Source organism: Sceloporus undulatus, chromosome 2, assembly GCF_019175285.1.
Source record: "Sceloporus undulatus isolate JIND9_A2432 ecotype Alabama chromosome 2, SceUnd_v1.1, whole genome shotgun sequence".
In the NCBI taxonomy this organism is placed as follows: domain Eukaryota; kingdom Metazoa; phylum Chordata; class Lepidosauria; order Squamata; family Phrynosomatidae; genus Sceloporus; species Sceloporus undulatus.
The window spans coordinates 127,512,764-127,538,703 of NC_056523.1; the positions used below are offsets into that span (position 1 = coordinate 127,512,764).

Genomic DNA, 25,940 nt, shown 5'->3' on the forward strand with positions numbered 1-25,940 from the left:
GTTTTTTCCAATCTAACTTTTTCGTATCCCGGAAATTTCGTAACGCGATCAATTCGTATCCCGGGGTACCACTGTACTACCTTCCATGTATTCAATAGCCCTCTCCTTATTGGATTATTGTAGAAATCTTTATGGATTGCACTTTTGTTGTACCACAGGTAGCCGTGCCAGCCGTATCTAAGCTCTGCTCCTTCATAGTTAAGTGTATCTGCATCTTCTAACCTAATCCATTCCTCCAGCCAAGTTAAATTGCAAGCTATTCTGTAGGTCTTAATATCCGGCAAAGCACAGCCCCCGTTTTCCTTCTTTTCTTTCAAATAGCTCCACTTAATCCTGGGTTTACCCCCTTTCCAGATAAAGCTTCTTAAATCTTTATTCCACTGTTCAATTATCGTATTATTAATATCAATAGGAAGATTTGTAAAGAGAAATAATAATTTCGGGAGTATGGACATTTTAATCGCATTAATTCTACCTAATAAAGATAGATGCAGATGTTTCCAATTCACCAATTTCAACTTAATATTTTTCCATAACGTTTTGTAATTATTATCAAATAGGTTCAAGTTATTATCTGAAATAATTATTCCTAAATATCTCACACTTTTGGTTATCTCACATCCGGATTTATTTTTTAAGGCTAGTTTCTCTTCCTTGGTTAGATTTTTAACTATTATTTTAGACTTTTCTTTGTTAATTTTAAATCCTGCTAGCCCTCCAAATTGGTTTAGTTCCATCAGCAGATTTTCAATATTACTAAGCGGATCTTCCATTGTTACCATCAAGTCGTCAGCGAACGCTTGTACCCTTAGCTCTTTGCCTCTCAATCTGATTCCTTTAATTTTCTTTGAGTTTCTTATGTTATTTAATAAAAATTCCAAAACCATAATAAATAAAAGGGGAGACAGTGGACAACCCTGTCTCGTCCCTCTACTAATGCAGAAAATTTCAGATTGTTCTCCATTAACTAAGAGCCTTGCTGTTTGTTTATTATATATCTCCATCACATTGGCAACAAAATTATTTCCCATATTCATCACTTTAAATAGATGAGACATAAATTCCCATTTCACCGAGTCGAACGCTTTTTCCGCGTCGATGAACAGAAAAGCTGCTTTCTTTTCGTTGTGTGTATTATAGTAATCTAAAATATTGATTATATTTCTTGTATTATTTTGAATTCTCCTTCCTGGAATGAATCCGTTCTGGTATACAGGTATACATTTTCTAACTTTTTTTTTTTTTAAAAGTAAAGAACAGCTCAGCACTAGAACTTAAATTCCATGATTTCATGGCAACCAAAATTCTGAGAAAAGCAATTTATAACCTTTCACCCTTTCACACTTTCCAACACACGTTCCAAAAATGAAAAATACATACTACTCATAAAACAGAATGATGAGTATATTTATTTTGGGGGTAGGATAGGAGAAGCAGTAACATATTTAATCTGATTGGTTTCCTTTTAAAGTTCTTCCTTTTGTGTGTCTTTGTTTTGTCATGTATATAGTAACAGTAAGTTCTGAGCTATTTGGTCAGCACCACGTATATACTGTACATCATACTTTATTTTTTATAGCAGACAGTAAATGAACGTGCATCATATTTGGTAACAATGAATACTGGTAAAATATTGCCAAACAGGACCAGAACACTGTTAACAGTCATGTTTCAAAATCATGCATTGTTAGACATGCTTTAGTTCTAATTGAGGTACCACCATAACTGCTTGCCTGAACACTTAAGCAGGACTTATGCAACCCTCATCCTTTCTTTACATGTGTTACATACCTCCCTGGATATTCAAAATAATGCACTGGTGTCTGTTGAAGGGAGCTGTATCCATGCAGACATGTAGTGCTCCACCTAGAACTCCACACTATCAGGGTTTCAGATGTGCAAAGCCCTAAATGTTATTCTTGTATGCCTTCAAATTATTTCCAAATTATAGCAACTCTACATTTACCTTATCATGGGGTTTTCTTGGCAAATTTCTTCAAAGAGGGTTTACAATTCCCTTCCTCTGTGACTGAAAGAGTGTCATTTGCCCAAGGCCACCCTGTGGGTTTCCATAGCTGAGTCAAGATTTGAACACTGCAATCACTTGAATCATAGAATCGTAGAGTTGGAAGAGACTGCAAGGGCCATCCAGTCCAACCCCCTGCCATGCAGGAACTCTCAATCAAAGCATCCCTGACAGATGGCCATCCAGCCTCTGCTTAAAGAACTCCAAATAAGGAGACTCCACTACACTGCAAGGGAGTGTGTTCCACTGACAAACAGCCCTTACTGTCAGGAAATTCCTCCTATTGTTGGGGTGGAATCTCTTTTCCTGGAGCTTGCATCCATTGTTTCGGGTCCTGTTCTCTGGAGCAGCAGAAAACAAGCTTGGCCCTCCTCAATATGACATCCCTTCAAATATTTAAACAGGGCTATCATATCACCTCTTAACCTTCTTTTCTCCAGGCTAAACATCCCCAGCTCCCTAAGTCATTACTCATAGGACATGGCTTCCAGACCCTTCACTATTTTAGTCGCCCTCCTCTGGACACGCTCCAGTTTCTCAATGTCCTTTTTGAATTGTGTTGCCTAGAACTGGACACAATATTCCAGGTGGGGCCTGATCAAAGCAGAATAGAGTGGCACTATTACTTCTCTTGATCTAGACACTATACTTTTATTGATGCAGCCTAAAATTGCATTGGCCTTTTTGGCTGCCACATCACACTGTTGACTCATGTTCAATTTGTGGTCTACTTGGACTCCTAGATCCCTTTCCCACATAGTCTCGTTCAACCAGGTGTCCCCCATCCTATATCTGTGCATTTCGTTTTTCTGCCTTAAGTGCAGTACCTTACATTTCTCTGTGTTGAATTTCATTTTGTTAGCTTTGGCCCAGACTTCTAGTCTATTCAGGTCATTTTGAATTTTGATCCTGTCCTCTGGGGTATTTAGCTATTCCTCCTAATTTGGTGTCATCTGCAAATTTGATGAGTATGCCCCCAGTTCTGTCATCCAAGTCATTGATAAAGATGTTGAATAACACTGGCCCCAGGACAAACCCCTGTGGGACCCCACTGGTCACTTCTCTGCAGGATGAAAAGGAGCCATTGTTTAGCAGCCTTTGGCTTCGGCCAGTCAACCAATTACAAATCCATGTAACTGTTGCCTTGTCTAACCCACATTTTACAAGCTTCTTTGCAAGAATGTCATGGGAAACCTTGTCAAAGGCCTTACTGAAATCCAGATATACTATATCCACAGCATTCCCTTCATCTAGCAAGCTGATAATTTTATCAAAGAAAGAGATCAGATTTGTCTGGCGTGACTTCTTTCTCTGAAACCCATGTTGACTTTTTTGTGATTATGGCATTGCTTTCTAGATGTTCACAGACTCTCTGTTTAATGATCTGTTCCAGAATCTTTCCTAGTACTGATGTCAGACTAACTGGACGATAATTGTTGGGATCCTCTTTTTTTTCCTTTTTGAAGATGGGGCAATGTTTGCCCTCCTCCAGTCTTCTGGCACTTCTCCTGCTCTTCAGGAGTTTTCAAAGATTATTGCCAATGGCTCCGATATTACATTTGCCGATTCTTTTAATACTCTTGGATGTAGTTCATCTGGTCCTGGAGACTTAAATTTATTTAGATTAACAAGATATTCCTGTACTATCTCTTTACTTATTCTGTGCTGAAATTCCCCTATTCTGTCCTCTGCTCCATTATCATTATCAGCTTGAGCACTCTTTTCTGAGAACACTGAGGCAAAGAAGGTGGTGAGTAATTCTGCCTTTTCTCTATCCCGTTAGCATTTTGCCATCTTCTCCACGCAGTGGTCCTACCATTTCCTTCTTCTTTCTTTTGCTGCAGACATATCCAAAAAAGCCCTTTTTATTGTTCTTAACCTCTCTAGCAAGCCTGAGTTCATTCTGCGCTTTAGCTTTTCTGACTTTACCCCTACACATGCCTGCTATTTCTTTGAATTCCTTTTTCGTGATTTCCTCCTTTTTCCATTTCTTATACATGTTCCGTTTCAAACTTAGCTCAGTTGAAAGTTCCTTAGTCATCCATCCTGGTTTCTTGAGACACCTCCCATTTTTATTTCTCACTGGAACTGTTTGAAATTGTGCCTTCAATTTCTCCCTTTTGAGAAACTCCCATCGTCCTGAACTCCCTTCTCTTTTAGTATTTCTGACCATGGGATCACCCTCAATACTTCTCTAAGTTTACTGAAATCCACTCTCCTAAAGTCTAGAATGCGTGTCTGACTATGCCTGGCTTCTGCTTTCCATTGTATAACACACTCCAGGAGAACATGGTCACTTCCACCTAATGATCCCACCACTTGCACCCCATTAACCAAGTCATCCTTGTTGGTTAGGATCAGATCTAAAATAACTGACCCCCTTGTTGCCTCCACTCTGGCTCCCTATGTGCCTACAGTTATATATGTCTAGCCCTCCCTTCTCTTTGCATTTGCACTTCATCTGTGAACTATGGAAGTGATGGCAATGTAATATGTGTGATGTCACCAGTTAGGGGAGAGAGATACAAAGCACGTCCTCTCCTCACCTGCATGTCCAGGTTAAGTGAATAACTTGATGCCTGCAGATATCAACTCTAACAGTTCCATCTGCACAGTTTTGTAAAAACACTGCCCAAGAAGGGGTTTATTTGCCATTTCATTGTATCAATTCACTTTGGCTACAGTTCTGAGTCATGTTAGCAGGACCTCTCTGGGCCTCGCCATCACATTGCCTCCTGTATACATTTTAAGCAGTCGCTGAGATAGAGGAGGGAGGAAATCTTATAATAAAGGACAGTTTTTGCAATCTGTCTGCTGGAAATTTTAATACCATCATTAGCTTCTGTTTGTACCAATTAGGGCAAAGTCTCAGGGAAGGGATAAGACAGATGACGCCAGCAAGAGCTTTGGCTGCTGTTTGAAGCCCAGGGTTCATGTTCATCACTCATCCTGCTAGTCATGGAGTTGTTTTAGCAAATCCATCCATGCAACACTCATTTTTAGTGAAAACCTTTGGCCCGTTGCAGCTGGTAATAAATCACCAACATAATGAGGTGAAGCTGCTATAGTGGAACACGCCCTAACAATGGTGACAGGGTCCAGTAGGCTCTATTAAGCAAAGAGAGATGTCTGATCTGTGGTTAAGTCTGCTGGGAGGCCAGGTAAATGGTGTGCTTCTCATCTAAAGGTCCCAGAGAGACTGTGGCTTACAGAGAAGTTCTTACAGTGTGAAAAAATTATGGCAGAAAATGTACAAAATCTCTCTAAGAGCACCAAGGTGACAGCCACAGATCAGCAGCTCTGCCCAGCGATCAATAATTATGTCTCCCTGAAATGTCTGTGCTAAGCGAGAAGTGGGCCTGCATGATGACACTGATTTGACTGAAATTGTGTAAAACCTTATAAAAGGTGTGTGGTAGCAGTCCTCTTTTCCAGGACTTAAATGGCTCTTGACAGCAGAACATGGCATAGTGAGTAATAGGTGAATAAGCGGCAAGAATTAGACACCACATTTCTATCAAAACATGGCTTATATTTAAGTTCCATTAGCACTGCAGTTTAAAACTATATTTCTAGAGAAAGCTCTACATCTTCTATTTTTCATAACAGTAAGAAGAGCTGGATTTTTATGAAAGTTTCTCTTACCTATCATTAATTTGGGAAGGGAACCTGAGGACCTGGTCATCCTCATCCCAAATGCCAAATGAGGTGGGTCTATTGAAAAAACCCAATTATGTTCTCTTCATGGCACCCAAAGGCATACCAACTGTTAATTCTGATGCTCTCCAAGACAAACATGCTGGCAATTTCTATGTGAGTGGCAATAGCTGTCTTTTCCAAACTATGAATCAGGAATGAAACAGAATGAGGCAATACCCCCTTAAATTGCTCCTTTGATGCTGTTGGTTAACAACTTACAGTTGGAGATGGGAGACATTTCATTATTGTTGTCTTGTGACAACAATAATGAAAAGTTCACACCATTTTCAATAGTTTTTGTTCTTTACTACTAGCACAACTGTTGTCACAAAACATATGACCCATGGCTTTACAAAGTGCTCTGGCATGGATGGAAGACCAGCATTAAAGCAGTCTGGAGAGAAAAAGCCAAGGTCAAGTCCCCACTTGTTCATGAGTTTACTGAATGACCCTGAGCCAACATAGCCTGGGCCTGACCTACCTTGCAGGGTTATTATTATAATGAATGTGAAAAGTGTGTAGGATACCGTATTTGCCACTCTAAGCTACTTGAAGGAAGAAGAATATAAAAATGTAAAAAGAACATACAAGTCAGACAGACCACTTAGAAACAAGAAACAGCACAGTTGAAAACAAAATTAATAATTTTGGGCAGATCGGGAAGATAAAAAGTATAACTGAATAAATATTTTGTATATCAGGGCTGTATGGCGCAACCATAGCACATAATTAAAGCTCCAGTGTTGCTGAATATATTTGAGGCGGAGGATTTGTTTTCAATGGAAAGCAACATACTCAACTGTCATAATTGCACAAAATATACTACACAGAAGACTGTATTAGATAGGAGTAAAATGAAACTGTTGTCAGTGTTGTCAGGACATCTGCTGCTTCATGCAGCACCTTCCAGTGTTCCATTAATTGATACACCTTTTACTTTCTTTTATAGATTATGTTCCTACTGCAGCCCTCTCTAAACTGCTGTCTTCTAGCTATACTGACCTGTAGCTCCCATCACCTCCCAGTCAGCATAGCCAACACACCTGGAGACCACCAAGGAAGACTGATATAGTAACAGTTTGTGTTTTGCAAAAATGTATTTTCAATATACACGTTGAGTCTCTCTTATCCAAAATGCTTAGGACCATAAGTGTTTTGGATTTTGGACATTTTTCCGATTTTGGAATATTTGTATATACATAATGTGAAGGAACAAGCAGGAGAGCCACAGTTCTCACCTTGACTGAAGTGGGAGGAAAAGAATAATGTGCACCTGGTATCCAAGGCTTACCAACATTTCCACTGCAGCCCTATGCCAATCTATATATTAGGATATGTGGCATCATGTTGGTGCTCAAAAAGTTTAGAATCCTCAAGCATTTTGGGTCTGGAATGTTCAGTCTTTACCAAGAATAGGACACTGAGTGGAGTATGTAAATCAGCAATGGGAATGAATGGTCCTCCAGCTGTTTCTGCACTGCAATTTGCATCATTTCTAACCATCAGAGTTTGATTATTGGAGTTGTAATCCAGGAACATCTGGAAGGCTACACATTTCTCATTGTTCATGAAAGACTAAAGGCTGACAGAAGTCTTTACTACCATTGTCTAGCAATCAGCGACATGCTAGAATATCCTTTCTTTGTCTTTTCATCACATTGAAGGTGTATAGGCTTTATTTTGCTTGGCATTATTTCCTTTATGTCACAGGAATATCTGAAGTCGTCAAAATGCAGGATAAAGAAGTCCAGGCTGTAAGCGTCTACATCCCCACTGGCAGAAGCTATAAATCCAGGTATGTTTTCTGTTAACAGGCATTTTCCCAGATTACAAAGGTTTCTGCTTTAACTAATCTTATTCTTTCATGAGTGATTAGATGCCTGAGTTACATTAATCCTATTATTCAAAGCCTTAGCTTCCTGCTTTTCCCCTTCATGCCATTCAGCTTGAATTCTCAGAACACTTCAGAGCATTTTGGAAAGGAATTTGCTCCATTTTTTAAAGAAATGGTGCACCATGTAAATTGCTGTGTCCTACTGAAGGTGATATTCAACATGTACAAGGAATGGCACCCATCAACTAGAGACAACCAAATGTCTCAAAATGAATTATTTATCCTTTTCATTATCTCACTAAAGTTACTCTTTGATGGAGACAGAACTTTCATTCTGGAAAAAGCAGACAAACCTATGCAAATAAAACAAACCTTAGAAGCTGCTTGGAGAAAAGAAACCTCCCGATCTCAGAATTCTTATTCTTCTTTTTTATTTTTATTTTTTTGTAAAAGGGACATATACACATGGAGAAAATTCCCAAGAAGGAGGCCAAGTTAAATTTTCTGAGGAAGTGTACTGCTGGCCATGAAAGCTTAGGCCAAACAAAACTGGTTAGCCTTTAAGATGCCACAAGAATTTTTGTTGTTTTTTCTGGGACATGTTTCCCAACTGAGCTAAACTGTGCAGCCTCCTCACCACTCAGACTGAGCTGTGTACTCTGAGAATGTCTACTGTCCTGGTTGCCCTTCCAAATGAAGAAGAAACTACACAGATCATACAATAATCCAATATCAATGCCAACATTTTATTAAGTATCCAGTTGCATAAATGGTTTAACGTTTCCCTTTCTGTCCCTTTTTTAATAATAAATAAAAACATTAAAAATATTTATTTATATCCCGCCTTTCCCTTTCGAGGATCTAGGTGGGTAACAACAGTCCAATATAACATTTAAAAAACAGTAGTAACATGATCTCAATCCCCTAGCCCTCCCTCCTTCTGCTAAAATACAAATAAAACATCATACTCTGTAATAACAGTAGCAGTATCACACATTACACCCAACTGCATAGAGAATGCAGCTAAAATTAGGAGCACGGACAAATACTTACAGGAATGGTCATAGGGAGAGACAGTGGGTAGGTGAGCAGTTCAGGTTCTCATTTTGGAGGTTAATCTGGGAACCTCTGTAGTATATCCCTTGGGCCATGACTTCGATAAACATTGACACTGACACTGGCATAAAATAATTCAGTAAGGCACAACTCAAAAAAGAATCTTCAAACCCAGTCTAGTATTACTCTCTTCTCACACACTCCTGTAGAAAACTATGTCTTAGCCTTAAAGACCGGGAACCAAAAGAACAAATTCAGTTCCAGTTCTCAGGGGCTGTATTCTATTGGTGAAGGGGGAAAAACAGAGGGATGAAAAATGTCAACATACTTCTGTTTACAGCTGTTCCTGGCAGTAACTCAGCCTTTGGACAGGCATTTCAACATTTTAGAACTGGAAAAAAGCATACAAAAGCCGAGCAGCTACTAAATAGGGATGCAGCCCAGAGGGACACACTGGGGACCCAAGAGATCTGAGACTCCTCAACTTTGATCTAGCTCATGGAGCAATGGGCAGGCCAAATGTAGTAACAGGTGAAGCTTAAGTGCTTAGCTCAGGGACTATATAGTTATGTCAGAACTAAGGTTGGGGAGCTTCTCTGGCATCTCCTCCACTCAAGAACTGTTTGGCTTTGGCTTAAGGAGTGTGTTCTCTAACATGCTTTGGTCTGGTATGAAGCAAAAGAGTTACCAGTTGGTATTTGTAAGTTGCTAGTATTACAATTTGTTATTGTGTGACTGCAAGTCAAAGTGACACTAAGGTGAACCTATCACAGAGCTTTTGTGGTAAAATATGTTCAGAGGGGGTTTGCCTTTGCCTTCCTCTGGTTATTACCATGGGCCCTGCTTAAATTTCTCATCTTAATTTGTCTGTGTGTTTTAACTCAGACCTGACTAGGGCATCATCTGCAGTGCAGAAATAATGCAGTTTGACACCACTTTAACTGACATAGTTCCATCCTATGGAATTCTGGAATTTGTAGTTTGCGGTGGCACCAGAGTGCTCTGGCAGATGTGACTAAATATCTCAAAACTACAAATCCCACAGTAGTTACAGCAGTGTCAAACTGTATTATTTCTGCATTGCTGATCATACCTAGGATGTTTGCAAAAGGCAGATTCTGATCTAGTTCCCTCCATGATATCACACATATACAGTCTTTAGGGAGCCTCTACTTTCTCCCTTTATTGTTTTTCTCTTATGTGCAGAGTGCTCTTGGCAATTTAGGGGCTGTACAGATCACCCCCTAAAGGGCGTCCTGCAGCCACCTCTTTCTTTGCCAGATCAGGGCCACGGCAACTGCTTGTATCAGCCTTGGTTTGGCCTTTCCACAGCACAAAAAGGAGCTGCAAAAACTATCTCCATTCTGCACTGCAGAAAGGACGCCATAGCTGCCAGCACTGCAGCTTTTCTGCACTCCATTGGTGCTGTGTCACCTGGATGCAGTGCCAGAGGAGTGCCATGACACCACTCACCATGTGGTTGGGTGTGTGGCATCATGTTGGCATGGGGTTGGAGTCAGGGTGTGTGTCGTGTGGACACCACACCTGCACTCTGCCCCCATGCTGGTCTTTATGGCCAGTCTGTACATAGTCCTCTCTGGACTATAAGTCTTCCCCTGGCATTTAATCCCTTTATTACAATGTTTACTACAGCTGTAGCCCTATTTCTTGGAATCATTTGGCAAAAAACAAAAACAACAAACAAAAACATGAGACAATTTTTAAACAAAGCATTCTTTGATGACTATCACCACTACCAATCTGTAGTAGGCTGAGAGAAAGAGAGAGGAGGTCCTGTAGCAGAGGCCAAGCTGATTTTTTAGTCAGAGGCTGAGAAAGCTGCATTTCCCATTAATACAAAGCATTAATTGAGGATCCTTTTCCTGGCAGTGCACCAAGCTATTTCTGACCAATTGATGTTCAGAGAGAATGACTCAGCAAAGACTCCTGGGACCCTAAGCAAACTCAGCTGCATTTTCTATTTGCTTCCAAAGTAAGAGAAAAATGGCTGAACAGAGACAGGGCTACCATTTTGCAAATTACTGCTAGGCACAGTCTACCATATTAATGGGACTCTGGTACATTTTCTCAAGCGGAATATATGACATAAGTAACATCGTATAAGAAGGACTAACCTCACTTTAACATTAAATGATCTTTAAGTTGCCTTTTTAAAAACTACTTTCAAAACTATTCATGAAATAGGGGCTTCCTATACTTTTCTTCATTTATTTTTTTTTAAAAAACTGTTGCATTTATTTAATCAAATGCAAATATTTATTTCACTGTCTAGACCGCCTCATCCCCGAAAGCATTACATATACATATTATATACAACATCATAAGAACAGTAAACATCCTATTTTAACTGAAACAATTGGGGGGGGGGGGGGAATGACAGGACTGGAATAGAACCAGATCTCACCACAAGGGAAGGAACCATGCAACTATTATCTCTTTACAAGACAGGCCAGGTGGAGGAGATGGCAAACAGAAATCCACGCCAACATGGGTCAGCACAGATAAAGGCATCCACAGGGGAGATGGTTTAGAGTTTCAGAGGAGATTATTATAATGGATTATAGCTCTCAAAATTTGGGAGTTACAATCCAATCTCTTCCAAGCTCTGATTTGGAGCTATCTCCCCTGTTGTCTCAGATGGACAAGAACTGAACAATGTGCTATGGGGTAGACAGACCAAACTAGGATAAAACTACACTTATCCCTCCACATTTGGGGCTTTGACTTTTGTGGATTTGATTATTCATGGATTTTATTAATATCACTAAGAAAATCTAGGTCCTCCAGAGCTACTCTATGGTCAACTCTAACCAAAGGTCACACTGGAGGACCTAGAGATTCTTAGAGAGAACACTCCACTAGGCATTTGTAGCTCCTCCCGAGCAATTCTATGGCTAATGTCTGGCAGATGTTGGCCACAGAGTTACAATGGAGGACTTAGAGATTCCTAGAGAGGTGTTCTCTCAGGTTAAAACAATGTTTTTGTTATTGCTGGTTTTTCTAGTCATGGGTGTCCTGTGCCCTTAACCTCAGCAAATGTGTAGGGACGAATGTACACCCATTTGTAGTTGTCTGGTACACAAGCTGAAACAAGAAGGCTCCCTGTAAAAGTCTCTTATGGTGGAGTGGGTGAGCTAAACTCCCCCTGCACCAAACAGCTCTATTCATGGATGGTCAGCTTCTAGCCACTTAAGCAACTATACTGATGCTCCATTCCCATGTCAAATCTAGACAGGAGAAAAGGCTTCAAAAGCATGCTCTGTAGAACTGGCTGCCCTCGGGGGTGAAATAATGCTTTCCATGTTGTATTCACTGTTAGGAACAATTCTTGTATATCACAGAAGATATCAAAGTATCTCAGAGGAGGAAGGCCTTTGTGCAATGCAGATGCTGCTATCCTTTTGAACATTCACTGCACTGGGTGGTAAAGATTATTTAGAAGAATATGCTTTCTAAATTGGTACTACAGAAACATCTTGCTAACAAGGCACCAACTAATGCTCCAGAGAGCTGGAAAACGTGGAGCTTAGAAGCTGAAGCCTTAAGGCATGTCCTTCTGCCTTCATTCTTTGGAGAAGGAAGAACTTTTTAAGAACACTCAGCAGGCCCTTTATAATTTCTATGCAACCTGAAACATACAACTATTCTCTTTTTCATTGCCAGGCCCTGATCCTGTGTGTACTGCTCATAGCACTTATGTTCTCACTCAGACAGCATCTCTCTCTATCTCTCTAACACAAACACACACAAACACACACTCACACATGTACGTAACCGAGCTTCTCCATTAGTGAAAGCAGTTTTGTGGATCCATCTGATGGGAGGATCTTAATACATGCACATGTTGTGGGCTACTGTTCCCATCTCCTCAAAGGAAAGTCATGTATGCTTGCTTAAGAAGATGCTAGTTTCCAAAGAGAATTCTGCAAATAAGGAACTGAAATGCTCGGCCCAGGGATTGATCTGAATTGGGACCTGAGCCAGGATAGCATGGGTATGACTCCGCTCAGGGTCATAGTCATGGGGTTGATACAAACTGCCAGGAAGCGGTTTCCTGGCAGCGATAGTAGGGCTCGGGACCGCGCACCAACCACACAGTCCTGAGCCCTACTACATGTGGGAGGCGCCACTATTGAGCAGCACCACCCACACAGGGGGCGTGTTGATGACATGTGGGCATTTGAGCGCCCATACTTCTCTTCCAGGAAGGGGTGCTGTAAGGGTTGTGGTGCAGCGCTTATGATGTCGCAAAAAAGATCCGCTCTAGGCGGCTCCTTTTTTGCTGCGCAGCGGTGCCTCACCGTTTGGTTACTGTGTTTGGTTACTTGCAGCAAAAAGGGGCGGCATTTTCCCGCCCATCTGTCTCGGCCCTTAGATTATTTAATACAGTTTTTTTTAAAAGCTATACTAAAAATAACTGGACAGTTCAATTATCCCATGTCAGATGAAGCAATTTTCTCTATGCACCAGCCTTCTCCCAGAAGTGAAGTCAAGCTTCCATGGAAGTGGATGAAACTAGTGAGGATGTTTTTTGTATCCCTTCTCTTTCCCCAACAACTTATGAAACATGAAGACGCAGCTCTTCATGTGTATGAAATCCAGTATTATGAAATATAAAGAGTGCCTGTTCAAAATGAATGAAAGAAAAGAAAACAGGATATATACTATATCATATAAGAAAAATGGAAAATGAAAACAAATATGTATCACTGACTTCCCAAATATATCAGTTAGCTATACTTTGGAACCAAACTCTTTGAGTTCTAATTTTTATTAAAGCAAATGCCAATCCATGGCAAGTAAGCTATCCCAGACCAATCAAAACAGGTGTCATCACAGTGTAATAAAACCCCAAAACCTTTTAACAGAAGAGAAGCTGAGATTCATCTCAGAACATCTGGAATTAATGAGAGACAGTGAACCCCCTCCCCCCAAAACTGGGGGGGGGCGCATTGGGGTTTGTTAGTGTTCGTAGAGTAGCCAATTATGCATCACCAAAAAAAGAGAAATGGCATAACCAAAGGGTGATAAGGGAATGTACTGGTCACCATAAAATTTGAACATGCTAACTTATATGCATAGGTGAAAATTTAAGAGATTATAACAATTATTTAAGCAGAATTAGAATTATAGTAGATCTGACCATTGTGGGGAAGATTGTGACCAATTTATTTGTATCCCACCCCTCTGAGAACAATCGGGGTGGCTAACAAATTAAAAATACAAAACGTATCAAATCCCTAGTACCCTCCCCCCCTTAAAAGGTATTAAATCTAATAGAGAATTAAAACCATACAAGTTAAAACTGACCCAAAGGTCAAACAACATCACAATAATCAATAATCAATTTAACAATAATCAATGGGAGTGGCGGTATCTATTCATAGGAGTTTCCTGAGGCCGGGTTCTCTATTCTGGAAAGGCCTACTGGAAGAGATTCGTCTTAACAGCCTTTTTAAAGCTGTCTAAGGATGGAAGCAGATGGATCTCATCCGCAGGCTGTTCCACAGTCTGGGGGCAACGATGGAAAATGTCCTCTGGGAGGTAGCCAAAAGCCTAGATGTTTGTGGCTGAAGTAGGCCTCTCCCAGAGGACCAGAGTGCGTGAGGAGGATTATAGGGGAGAAGGTGGTCCTGAAGATAGTTTGGACCCAAGCCATTTAGGACTTTAAAGGTAATAACCAACACCTTGTACTGGGCCCGGAAACTAATAGGCAGCCAGTGGAGGGACCTTAGAACCAGAATAATATGGTATCTACTAGATGTTCCGGAAATTACTCTGGCTGCCATATACTGTACTAGTTGCAGTTTCTGGACCAAGTACAAGGGTAGCCCCATGTAGAGTGCATTACAGAAATCTAGATGTGAAATTACCAGCGCATGGACAACAGTCTCAAGATCCCTTACTTCCAGGAAAGGAAGGCTGATGAAGTCCAGATGCTAAGTATTGATGGGCAACTTTAAGGTTTTTGCTGCTCATGTTTTGAATAGTTCTTTATCTTCAAACTAGCCTTTTTCTGCACAGATCTTCCGAGTATTTCTACATATGGTTCTCTGTAAAGTAAGGCACATGACAGCCAGCATGGCAGAGTAGTTTCTGTGTTGGACTACCAGTGTTGGAGACCCGGGTTTGAATCCTGTCTCAGCTATGTAAATCCACTTCAGCAAGTCACACACTTAGCTTCAGAGGTGGCAAACTCCTCTCTGATGAAACTTGCCAAGAAACCCCATGATAAGTTCACCATAAGTCAGAAATGACATGAAGGGACATAGCAGCAGCAGCAGCGACAACAACAACAAAGTAATGCTATTTATGGGATGTAGGGCTGGTCACCAGTGGTGGCAGTGGGGAGTCCTGTTTTGTATTTCCATTCTACTTCTTTTTTCTTTCAACCTATTTTCTCCATTTAGATACATCACAATTGTAGCTCCTTTTGGTAGCTGTCAGCTATCATCCTCTACCAATATAACACAATGTGTTTTATTTGCATAAAGCAGCATTTTCGTGCAGGAAACAACAAACATTTTCTCTAAAGAAAAAAAAACTGTTTCCTGTGCAGAAAATACTTTAATCAGGGATTTATTCTGCACAGAATTTGCACATGCTTTGTTTGCAGAGAAAACAACATTCTTTTGTGTAAGAAATGGCCTTTTTGCAAGAAAATATATTTTTGCATAGAAAATGCTGTTGTCTGCATGATACAACCACACACAAGTTTTGTGCAGAATAAGTCTCAAATTGTGAATAGGCTTCGAAAACTATGGTTTTCAAAGACCTTCTCACAGCAGGAAGAAAAGATTACAGCCCTACTCAGCAGCTGCCAAGACAAGCAGTGCTGTTAAAAGATATTGGGTGTGAGTGTGTGTTAAAATAATCACTGCTGTCAGTGTCAAGTTCCAGTCCTCCTTTTGAAGGACCTCGTTTGACCCTGAAAAAGCACAACACTCTGTTCACTGCCTATGAATATTTATTTATGACCAGCGAATTAGACATTGGAATAAATGAATAAATGAAAGAAAACGAAAAAATTTTTCAGCCCTCTGTTTGATCTGATGTGCCTGACTATTATCTGTCATTTTTCCTTAATGGGGCAAACAGGAAAAGGAGGGATTTTCACTTGGTAAATGGGATGGGCAGGGGAAAGTGTTAATGCACTCCCCTCCCAGTGGCAAGAAGTCCTACTTAAAACTTGGGAGAAGGAAACAATAGCTGTTTTTGGGATTTTTAATTTACACACACACACACACACACACACGGGAAATCCAATTGTGAATCTCCACCACCAGGGAATTCCAGAAGAAAATAGACTACAGCAAAGCCTTTGGCTGCACTGAGCCCAAAAAAACATGGCGAGATCTTAAAGAAAAGGTTTGCCATTGCACCTGATTGTCCTCATGTGTAACCTATATTCAGGACAGGAGGAACAGAACAGAATACAGAGAAACAGAATAGTTCCCAATCAGAAATAGGGTCAGAAAAGGTTGTATTCTGTCACCCTATCTATTCAACTTGTATGCAGAAAATGTCATATGCAGAGTAGGTTTAGACATGGAAGGAGGAGGAGTGAAAATTGGAGGAAGGAATATCAATGATTTAAGATATACAGACGATACCTTTGTACTAAGCTACCAAAGCTACCAAAATGAACTTCAACAGGGAGAAATGTAAGGTACTGCACTTAGGGCAGAAAAATGAAATGCACAGATATAGGATGGGGGACACCTGGCTGAACGAGACTACGTGTGAAAGGGATCTAGGAGTCCAAGTAGACCACAAGTTGAACATGAGTCAACAGTGCGAAATGGCAGCTAAAAAGGCCAATGCAATTTTGGGCTGTATCAATAGAAGTATAGTGTCTAGATCAAGGGAAGTAATAGTGCCACTCTATTACGCTTTGGCCAGCCCCACCTGGAATGCTGTGTCCAGTTCTGGGCTCCACAATTCAAAAAGTATGCTGAGAAACCAACCAAAATAGTGAAGGGCCTGGAAACCATGCCCTATGAGGAATGCCTTGGGGAGCTGGGGATGTTTCATCTGGGGAAGAGAAGGTTAAGAGGTGATATGATAGCGCTGTTTATGTCATATTGAGGAGGGAGCTAAGATGTTTTCTGCTGCTCCAGAGTCTAGGACCCGGAACAATGGATGCAAGCTACAGGCAAACAGATTCCACCTAAATATTACAAGGAACTTCCTGACAGAAAGGGCTGTTCAACAGTGGAACACACTCCCTCGGAGTGTAGTGGAGTCTCCCTCCTTGGAGGTCTTTAAACAGAAGCTGGATGGCCATTTGTCGGGGATGCTTTGATTGAGATTTTCTGCATGGCAGGGGGTTGGACTGGATGGCCCTTGCACTCTCTTCCAACTCTACGATTCTATGATTCTACTAGCAGAAAAAGCAAAGGCTTAAAAACTAAAGAAGGTCAGAGAGGAAAGTGCTATTATACATTTGCTGCTCAACATTAAGCAAACAAAAATAATGACCATGGGTGAGCTACAAGAATTCAATATAGATGAAGAAGAAATAGAAACAGGTAAGGATTTTCCATATATTGGCTCAAACATTGATCAGAAAAGGGCTAGCAGTCAAGAAACCAGAAGAAAACAAGAATTGGGAAGGGCAGCTATGAAAGAACTAGCCAAAATACTGAAGTGCAAAGATATAAAACTGAACACCAAAGTTGGGATTGTCCAAGCCATTGTATTTCTCATCACTATGTATGGATGTGAGAGCTGGACAGTGAAGAAAACCAATAGAAAGAAAATCAATTCATTTGGAATGTGGTGCTGGATACCCTGAACAGTCAAAAAGACAAACAAATGGATATTAGAATGGATCAAGCCTGAACTCTCCCTGAACGCCAACATCATTACATTGAGTCTGTAGTTCTTTGGCCACGTCATGAGAAGACAGGACTCATTAGAAAAGACAATAATGGTAGGAAAGGTGGAGGGAACTAGAAAGAGAGGTAGCCTGCACACCAGATGGATGGACTCAATCAAAGAAACCACGTCCCTGAGCCTAAAAAGTCTGAGCCAAGCAGTTGAGGACAAGGGGTATTGGAGGTATCTCATTCATGGGGTCACCATGAGTAGAAGTCAAGGTTGAAGGCAGCTGACAACAACAACAATCTCTAACCATTGGAACTTAACACTAATATTGCCAGTCAACAAATAAATAATACAATTATAGCTTGGCCAAGAAGAATTTAAAATTTTAAAAGCAAAGAAAGATATATCCTATTTAAGTTCAAGTTTATTAAGCTTCCTCCAAAGTTGGCTTGCAGCTTCTCATGTTTCACTGTTTGATACCACACCCTGTATATACCTTTCATTTTGTCACAAAGAAAAAGAAGTTACAAAAACCATGTCTTGGGCCAAGCAAAATCAAATATTTCATGCGCTTAGGAAAAATGTGGAAAACTTTTGGAGAAGCCTACTTTCCACTTTCATATACAGAGATGGAATGTTCTCTGATAGTAATATGAAGCCATAATAAATGAATTGTCCATAATATTATTATTGTCCATAATAAATGAATTGTTGATTTAAGATAACAGGAATACTGGATTTAATTCCCTGTTCAGCCACTAGGCTCAAAATGGATCACATTCATGAAAGGCCATGCTATTAGTCGTTAGGTGCTGGCCATATACTACATTATAGCAGGGATCCTATGTCTCTGAATGCCAGTCATGGTGATAGTGGCAGGAGGATGCAAGAGCAGGAGCTCACATCCTATTTGTGGACATTCCAGTTACCTTCAGCTGGCCACTATTGGAAGCAAGGTGTTGAACTCTAGACCTCGGTCTGATCCAGCATGTTTTTTCTTTGTTTCTTCTTCTGGGTCTACTACTGTTATCTAACTTTCACCAGAAAATGTGATCAGTTTAACACATTTTGCATTTTCAAAAGTTATATAGGGTGATTAGTATAAAAGTGAGGTATATCTTTAGTGATATATTTAAGAGAGAGTGCTTACTTTATGGATTGCATTGCACTAAACTCAAACATCCCTAAGGGGGCTTCCCTTAGAGCTTTCAGCAAAGAGTTTATAAAGTACTGGATAGGAACAGATGTATGTTATTGTTGTCATCTATTTGAAAAGTAGCTTGCTTCTTTGGCAGTAAGAATCTGTTTTGGTATAAACAGCAGTCCAAAACCAAGCTGTGTATGCAGTTTTCTCCCACGCATTCTCTGCACCTCAGGTGAAGCTTTGTTTTATAACACAGAGAAGCCTCTAAATATTCAAAAATGCCTCCATGTTAAGCTGCAGTAAAGGTCATTGGTGGAGGAGAATGATTTTTTGGAAGGGGGTTAATGGGGAGGGAGCGAGGAAGGGGGAAATCTAACAGTCTGGTGACCTTTTTGTTTTTAAAAATCGACCATATGTGTTCTCAGTAAAGATGCTAACAGGCCCAATGTGTCACAGACAATGGGAAAGAGGCAGTGGCACAGAGAGAGGCTGTGCTTTCTGAAAACATCCACAGAAACACTGCACCAGAAGCTTCCTCTGATATGCTGGAGATCACCATCCCCATCATTCACAGGCTGTCAGGGCTGCATCCCAGACACACACATGCGTGGAATTCTAAGCACAGCCGAGTTGCTTCCAAGACTTTGCTCAGTAAGACCAGAAGCTGTTTTTGTTCAGAGCAACTTATCCTGTGGATGGAGGTACAGCACAAAGACGAGGAAGGCAATTAACAGGGATCCTACACCATCTCTCACTGAAGCATGTAGCTCAATAAATGGATGACATCAGAGTGCAGTAGAGGTGACGGCGGTAGCAGTAGCGGCAGCAACTGCTGCTGCAGGAGCAGTAACAACCACCCGGAGATATCCCTGAACTGACAGAGGAACTGTAGGCGTGAAAAGAGAATTGGTGTGAGAGGGAGGGTGAACCAAGAAAGCCGTCAGGTTGTTGATTGATTACCACTTCACTGCTGGCCACTGGAAAGCCACGGCACAACTGACAATGAAGGCATCGAATAAGGAACAGAATGGAGATTACAATCTGTGAGATGGGATGCAAAGTGGGCCACGTGTGTTCTATGGAAGACCAGATCAACTTTAGCATAAACAATGGGGCTGGGCCTAAAGCAAGAGGCCACAGGGCTGGAAAAAGCTGAAATGCAGTTCCATTCTAGCTGCTACAGAGCCATTTTGTCCTCAGAGGAAAAATCTCCCTTGTCTTGATGCTGCTCAAACCATGGTCACGCCAATCCGTTCACAGAAATAAGCAGCACGGTGTGGGCCTAGTCACTTTTGTTTCTGGACTGTTTCAAACTGGTCAAGATAGAAACTCAGCTTCTAACATGCAATTTTGATAAAGGCTTGTACTCTCCTTTCTCTGGGAAACCTTTGTTTCATCTCTAGAAGCATGTTTGTATTTCAGACCTAAGACATTTGAATTGAAACAAACCATTAATATAATTACTGGGAAGAAAATCCACAGGAAGGCCTTGAGGTTATTTTGAAGCCTAGTGAAGGTTTAAATATATCTGCTAAGATCAAGGATAAACAGAAAGAGCCAGATTTTTTGGACTAGTTTTGTCTGTGTAGCATGATTTAATCTCCAGGATGGAACAGAAAGAACAAAGTTAGCAGCTGCTTTTGAAGCTGGGGTGTATCTTAAAAGATCTCCTCCTTGATGTAGGAATTTTCTTGTGGACTTCAGTTACACTGAAGGAAGACTGTGACACTGGCAACACTTTTTGTTAGATGCCAGACTGGACAGAATACATCTCTACTCCATCCACAGTGAGTAACATTTGAAAATGGCGCTAAAACTGTGGCCCTGGATTAAGTGTTAACATTGTGTCTGCAGTGCAGGATGTTTTGTAACAAGATACACGGATTGGAATTTTATAAAGTATCCAAGGCTGCCATTTATGCATATTCTGGGGGGGGGGGGGGAACCTTAGTTGAAATGTACTTTCCAGTAAACATACATTGTTTTGAACTGCAATCTGGCAGTATCTTCAGTTAAATGGTTTACGATTTCTTAACTTAGGCTGAGCTTGTTAGTCTTCTTGATCTAGCTGACCAAATGCCTTCTTGAAAAATGACTTGATTTTACCCCCCCCCCCCAAAAAACAAGGGGGGGGCTGGGGACAAAAGCACAACATAAATATGAGATTGATTTGGGACCACAACAATTAGATCTATAGAATTTCAAGTAGTATTTTCATGTTCTAATTTTGGAAGGACTTTGCATCAAATGAAAACTCTGGTCCTCTTCTCAAGCATGCTGAAACACCAGCCTTCAGAAACACACTCTGTCTGCAATTCATTATAAAAGAAAAAAAGAAAAAAATCTTAAACCCATAGAAATCAATGAATGTAAGCATGTATTGTATTATGGTTGATAAGTAACAGACATATTGTCATGTATCTGTTTTTAAACTCATCATTTACTAAACATTTGTTTTCAAATGACTCTAGAGAATATGCCAAGAGCAACTCATAGCAAATACAGTTTTGGGCGTTTCCCTTCCTACTTGTTACTTTCTTTTGGGAGCTTTCCAGAACTCCCTAATCTGTTGGTTATCCTTGACTGCTGTGTTGCTTTTGTCTGTTTAGTGCTGCAGTGAGCAGATACGCATTTCCTGTGTTTTTTTTAAACTCACAGGATTAATTTTCCATTGTAATTTACCAGCCTGTTGGTACTTGCATCTATTGTAGAATGCTCAATCTACTGAGGTTGAACTGCTTGCACTAAGTACATTAGAAACTAATAAATTCCATCTATATGTGCTAATAATCTCCTCTACCAGAGAACTCTGAGTCTGAAAAAGAAATGGGACTATTCAAAGGAGCAGTTTCTATATACAATAGCAGTTTATACATGTCTGAAAATGTAAATGTGAAGGATAACTTTAAATGACCTTGTGTGGTTCCAGATACTAAAGAATGCTGAAGAAATTAAAAAAAAACACCACCAAGTATACAATCTCACTCTTGTAGAAGAAACATACTGGGATCATATGGAAAGATAGGAACACCTACTTTTTGTTTTTTGTGGTGGTGGTGGGGGTGTGTGTGTGAGGGACATGGCTGATTTCAGCTAGGCTGAAAACTAAATTTCCATGAGCAGCCTTTGGAAGAGGGAAAAGCCATTGCCTAAATGGAGCATACTGAGTGCTTCCAGGCCAGGGTGCAAGCATCCAGCCACATTCACCAATTTTTTGAGAAGTCCAGGCATCAGTGTCTTCCATTTGTAACTGCCTCTGTTTGCCCACTGCTGGTTTTTTTGCTCTCTGCCCACTTAGCACTGAAAATCTGTTGAAGAATGGATCTTGATTGGTCATGTTAGGAGACATCCGTCTGGAAGAAAACAGTGTGATTTCAGTAATTAAATCTAGGGGTTAAGGACCCACGATCTTTCAAGAACTGAATAAAAATAGAGGAGAGGGGAAACTGCTCCATATGAGTTACTGCTAGTATGCCTTAAGGTTTGGTCAAAGATATATGTCCACAGAGTTTTGTTGTGTGTGTGGTTTTTTTTTTAAATTCTGTAAACTAATCTAGCTCGTAACCCAAACTCTTTAGTATTATATGCCAGAAAAGGGAATTATGTCAGAAGTTTTTTGTTTTTTTTAAAAGTGCATCCACTCCAGATCATTACAGGGTTCCAGAGTGACTGACTGGACCCAGCTAAACTTCTGCAGCACTTTTTTATGGGTTCCCTCTTGTTCCTTTAATCATCAAGGCTGCCTAAAGATAAGGTTTTCACTTTTTAAACAAGTAACTCCTTTCTCTCTATAAAAACCTCTTCCACGTACATATTATGCTCTTAAAGGCCCAATTTGGGGAAGAAGGCAGGATATAAATTCAACAAATAAAGTCAGTTCTCACCAATTCTTCTGAAACTCTCTGATCCTGCCACTCTCTCCACATCCCAACATGCTCTGGAATAAGAAACACAACCTAAAGCAGGCCTATCCTGAGAGATTTTATTCTCAGTGGCTGGGATTACTACTGATAGGAAAGATGGAGGAGAATGAGGCCTCCACCCCATTATTAGCCTCCAAGATATCACAAATGAGAGTACCTGTAACGCTCCTAGTCTCCTAATAGAGGACCAGAGTCTAAGACCTTGTCTGCTATATTCATTCAAATTGCAATAGTCTGTATTTGACTATTTAACATGACTTTTAGTGTGTCATCAACAGTTCAAAATATTCCTCCACAACTGTACAGCAGACTGTGCACTACATGAATGCGGTAATGTTAGGCCCCATACAGACAGACCAAAATAAAGCTGCTTTGTGTCACTTTGGAGGTATGTTGTTGAAATGATGCATGCCTCCTAGGGGTCTGGAAGCTGTGCCAAAGCTGTGCACCAGCCCTTAGGACTTGGCTTTGGTGCAGCTTCTGGACTCTTAGGACGCATGCATCATTGAAACAGTATACCTCCAAAGTGACCTGAAGCAGCTTTATTTTGGCCTGTCTGTATGGGGCCTTAATGTCCATGATCAGAAACAGAAATACACTTGGGAAAAAAGTATTTCCTGCCTGTTAGTTACGAGAGACCCTTTCATGGTGATAAAAGATATTGTCCTCCTAAGGGGAGGCCTGCATTGGGAGGGAGGGATAAATAAATGCTTCCTATAACGTGCACAAAAACATTGCAACTAGGAGTCAAGATTTCCATAAGAATTTCCACAATGATAAATGTGTTAGTCTACTGCAACAAAATTGACTTCTATGATGCTTACAAAACAGCAACAAATGTATTATAGCATAACCTTTTGTGATTCCCTTAGGGTGATTGATTATGTATCACACGAAAGAGGAAATGCAGCATCAAAAAAAAAAAAAAAAAAAAAAAAAAAAAAAAGAAAGAAAGTGGCTGAAGTTTGCATAAAATAGGCATACATTAATGTATAGCTAGCATGGTATAGTGGTTTGAGGGTTGGACTAGGACTCTGTAGATCAAGGTTCAAATTCCTGCTTGGCCATGGAATCCCAGTGGGTAAACATGGGCAAGTCACACTCTCTCAGCCTCAGAGGAAGACAAAGGCAACTCCCTCTGAACAAATTTTGCCAAGAAAACCCAGTGATAGATTGACCTTGGGGTCATTATAAGTTGGAAACAACTTGAAGACACATAACAACAATACATGTAGATTTACAAATCATTACTCTAATTTAAACTGAGATGCAGTTTTACATCACTGCAGCAGGAACACACCCATTGTCCAGATGTTTTCTGTGGATGGGCAAATTCAAGGCCTCTGATGCTCTTATGGTTATTAATCTTGAAAATGGACTTGGGCTGGACAATCATTCAAAGAGAGGAGAACCCTGTAAAGAGAGGACTGTTCTCTGTGAAGTAGGACACTTGGCTAAGCTAGGTTCAGAAGAACGTAGGTAGGAGGGAATGCAGCTCCTGGCTTAGAAACAAGGAAGCACTTCTCATTTCCATCTCTAGGCCACAAGGTCAGGTTGAATTTGAGGGAATAGGGACAGATTTTGAAAATCAGGCCTGGCCTATAACTTGCTCTTCTCACAGGAATTGTTTTCCCACCCCTTTAATAAGACTGTGGTTCTATTCCAAAAATAGGTTCCATAAAAGATGGTTTCTACAGATGTTTGTCATGAGTCTAGGGCTATTAAACATTTTCATTAATAACTTGGATGAAACGGTGGAGAGTATACTCATCCACTGTGCAGGAAATATAAGGAATTGCAAACACAGCAGAGGACAGTGTTATCAGTCAAAATGACATTGGAGCAACTGGCTTATATGGCATAGAATCCAATTAAAGTATGACAAATGGCATAGTATTAGATATGAAGAAAGAAAACCAAATGTATAACTACAGTAAAGAATGAAAATTAGCTAGCTTCTACCACCCCTGAGAAGATTTTGGGGATCAGAATGCATCATAGTCTGAATCCAGAATCAACAGCACAACACTGGAACAACAACAAAAGCAAATGCTTTAATATTGTATCCAGTTCTGATTATCATAATTTGAGCAGGTTGCACTAAAACTGGAAAGAATGTTGAAAGCAGCAATAAAGATGCTGAAAGAGTTGGTGTATGAATGATGAGGAAAGGACAAAGGCAGTAGGAATGTTTACTTCTTGTAAGAGAAGGCAACAAGGTGACTTTCAAACATTGAATCAGTGGTCATAAGAGTCAGTCTCATCAGTCTCAGGACAATGTGGACAAAGATCATGGGTTCAAGGTAGTGTGAAGATTTGTTTGTTTATTGTTGCACTTAAATCCCTCCCTTTTCCCACATGAGATCCAAGATGAAATTACAAACTGACTGACACTCATGTCCTCCACAAAAATTTCCTTGGGAGTCATACATGCTCCCATATGTATGAAAAATGCATGTGTACCTAGTCACAAGAGCACAGCAAATATCCTAAAGTACATTGCTTCACTTCAATACGGAATGCCAACATGGGGAGGGCAGATATTCTCATCCTGGCTCAGGCTATAATCAAATTAAAGGCTGAGTATCCCTTTTTCTGGAAAACCAACATCCCCCACAATCCAAAATTGTCTACACAGGTGGCTTGAAAAGTGACACCTTTGGTTTCTGATAGTTCAATGTACACAATTTTTTTTTCATGCACAAAATCATTAAAATATTATGTACAAAATTACTTTCAGGTTATGTTTATAAGGTATATAAAAGGTATAATTGAATGTCATATTTAGACTTGGGTCCCATCTGCAAGATATCTCTTTATGTATGTGCAAATATTCCAAAATTCAAAAAGATTTGAAATCCCAAACATTTATGGTCCCAAGCATTTCAGATAAGGGAGACTCAACCTGTATCATAAGGAATTCTTCACCTAAAGTGATATGTACAAAGATGAGTGGTTGGGACATCTGGGAGGAGAGACCAAAGTGTTACTGTATAGGCCTGTTACAGACTGCCAAAATAAAGCTGCTTCGGGTCTCTTTGGAGGTATGCTGTTTAAATGGTGCATGGGTCCTACAAGTCCGGAGGTTGTGCCAAAGCCACACTCCATTCCTAAGCACTGGAGTGCAGCTTTGGTGCAGCTTCCAGATTCTTAGGATGCATGCATCATTTAAACAGCATACCTCCAAAGAGACCCAAAGCAGCTTTATTTTGGCAGTCTGTAACAGGCCATAGTGCATCAAAACAGACAAAGAGTACATCACGGGAGACCTGATTTTCACTTTTGTTTTTAAATGAGATTTATTATGTAAATAAAAAAATACCCTTAGAATTTTGCAACTAATTTTCAGTGGAATGTGCATAGACATAGAGATTTTATTTAACTGTATTTTGTTGCACATTGACAATG

The 25,940-nt window shown here is 40.3% G+C and overlaps 1 protein-coding gene across 3 annotated transcripts in view; it reads right to left on the reverse strand.

Moving 5' to 3' along the window:
* The window catches only part of SHISA6 (shisa family member 6), a 432,254-nt gene that overhangs the window by 290,936 nt on the left and 115,378 nt on the right, over positions 1-25,940 (reverse strand). The gene's annotated exons all lie outside the window — the stretch shown is intronic.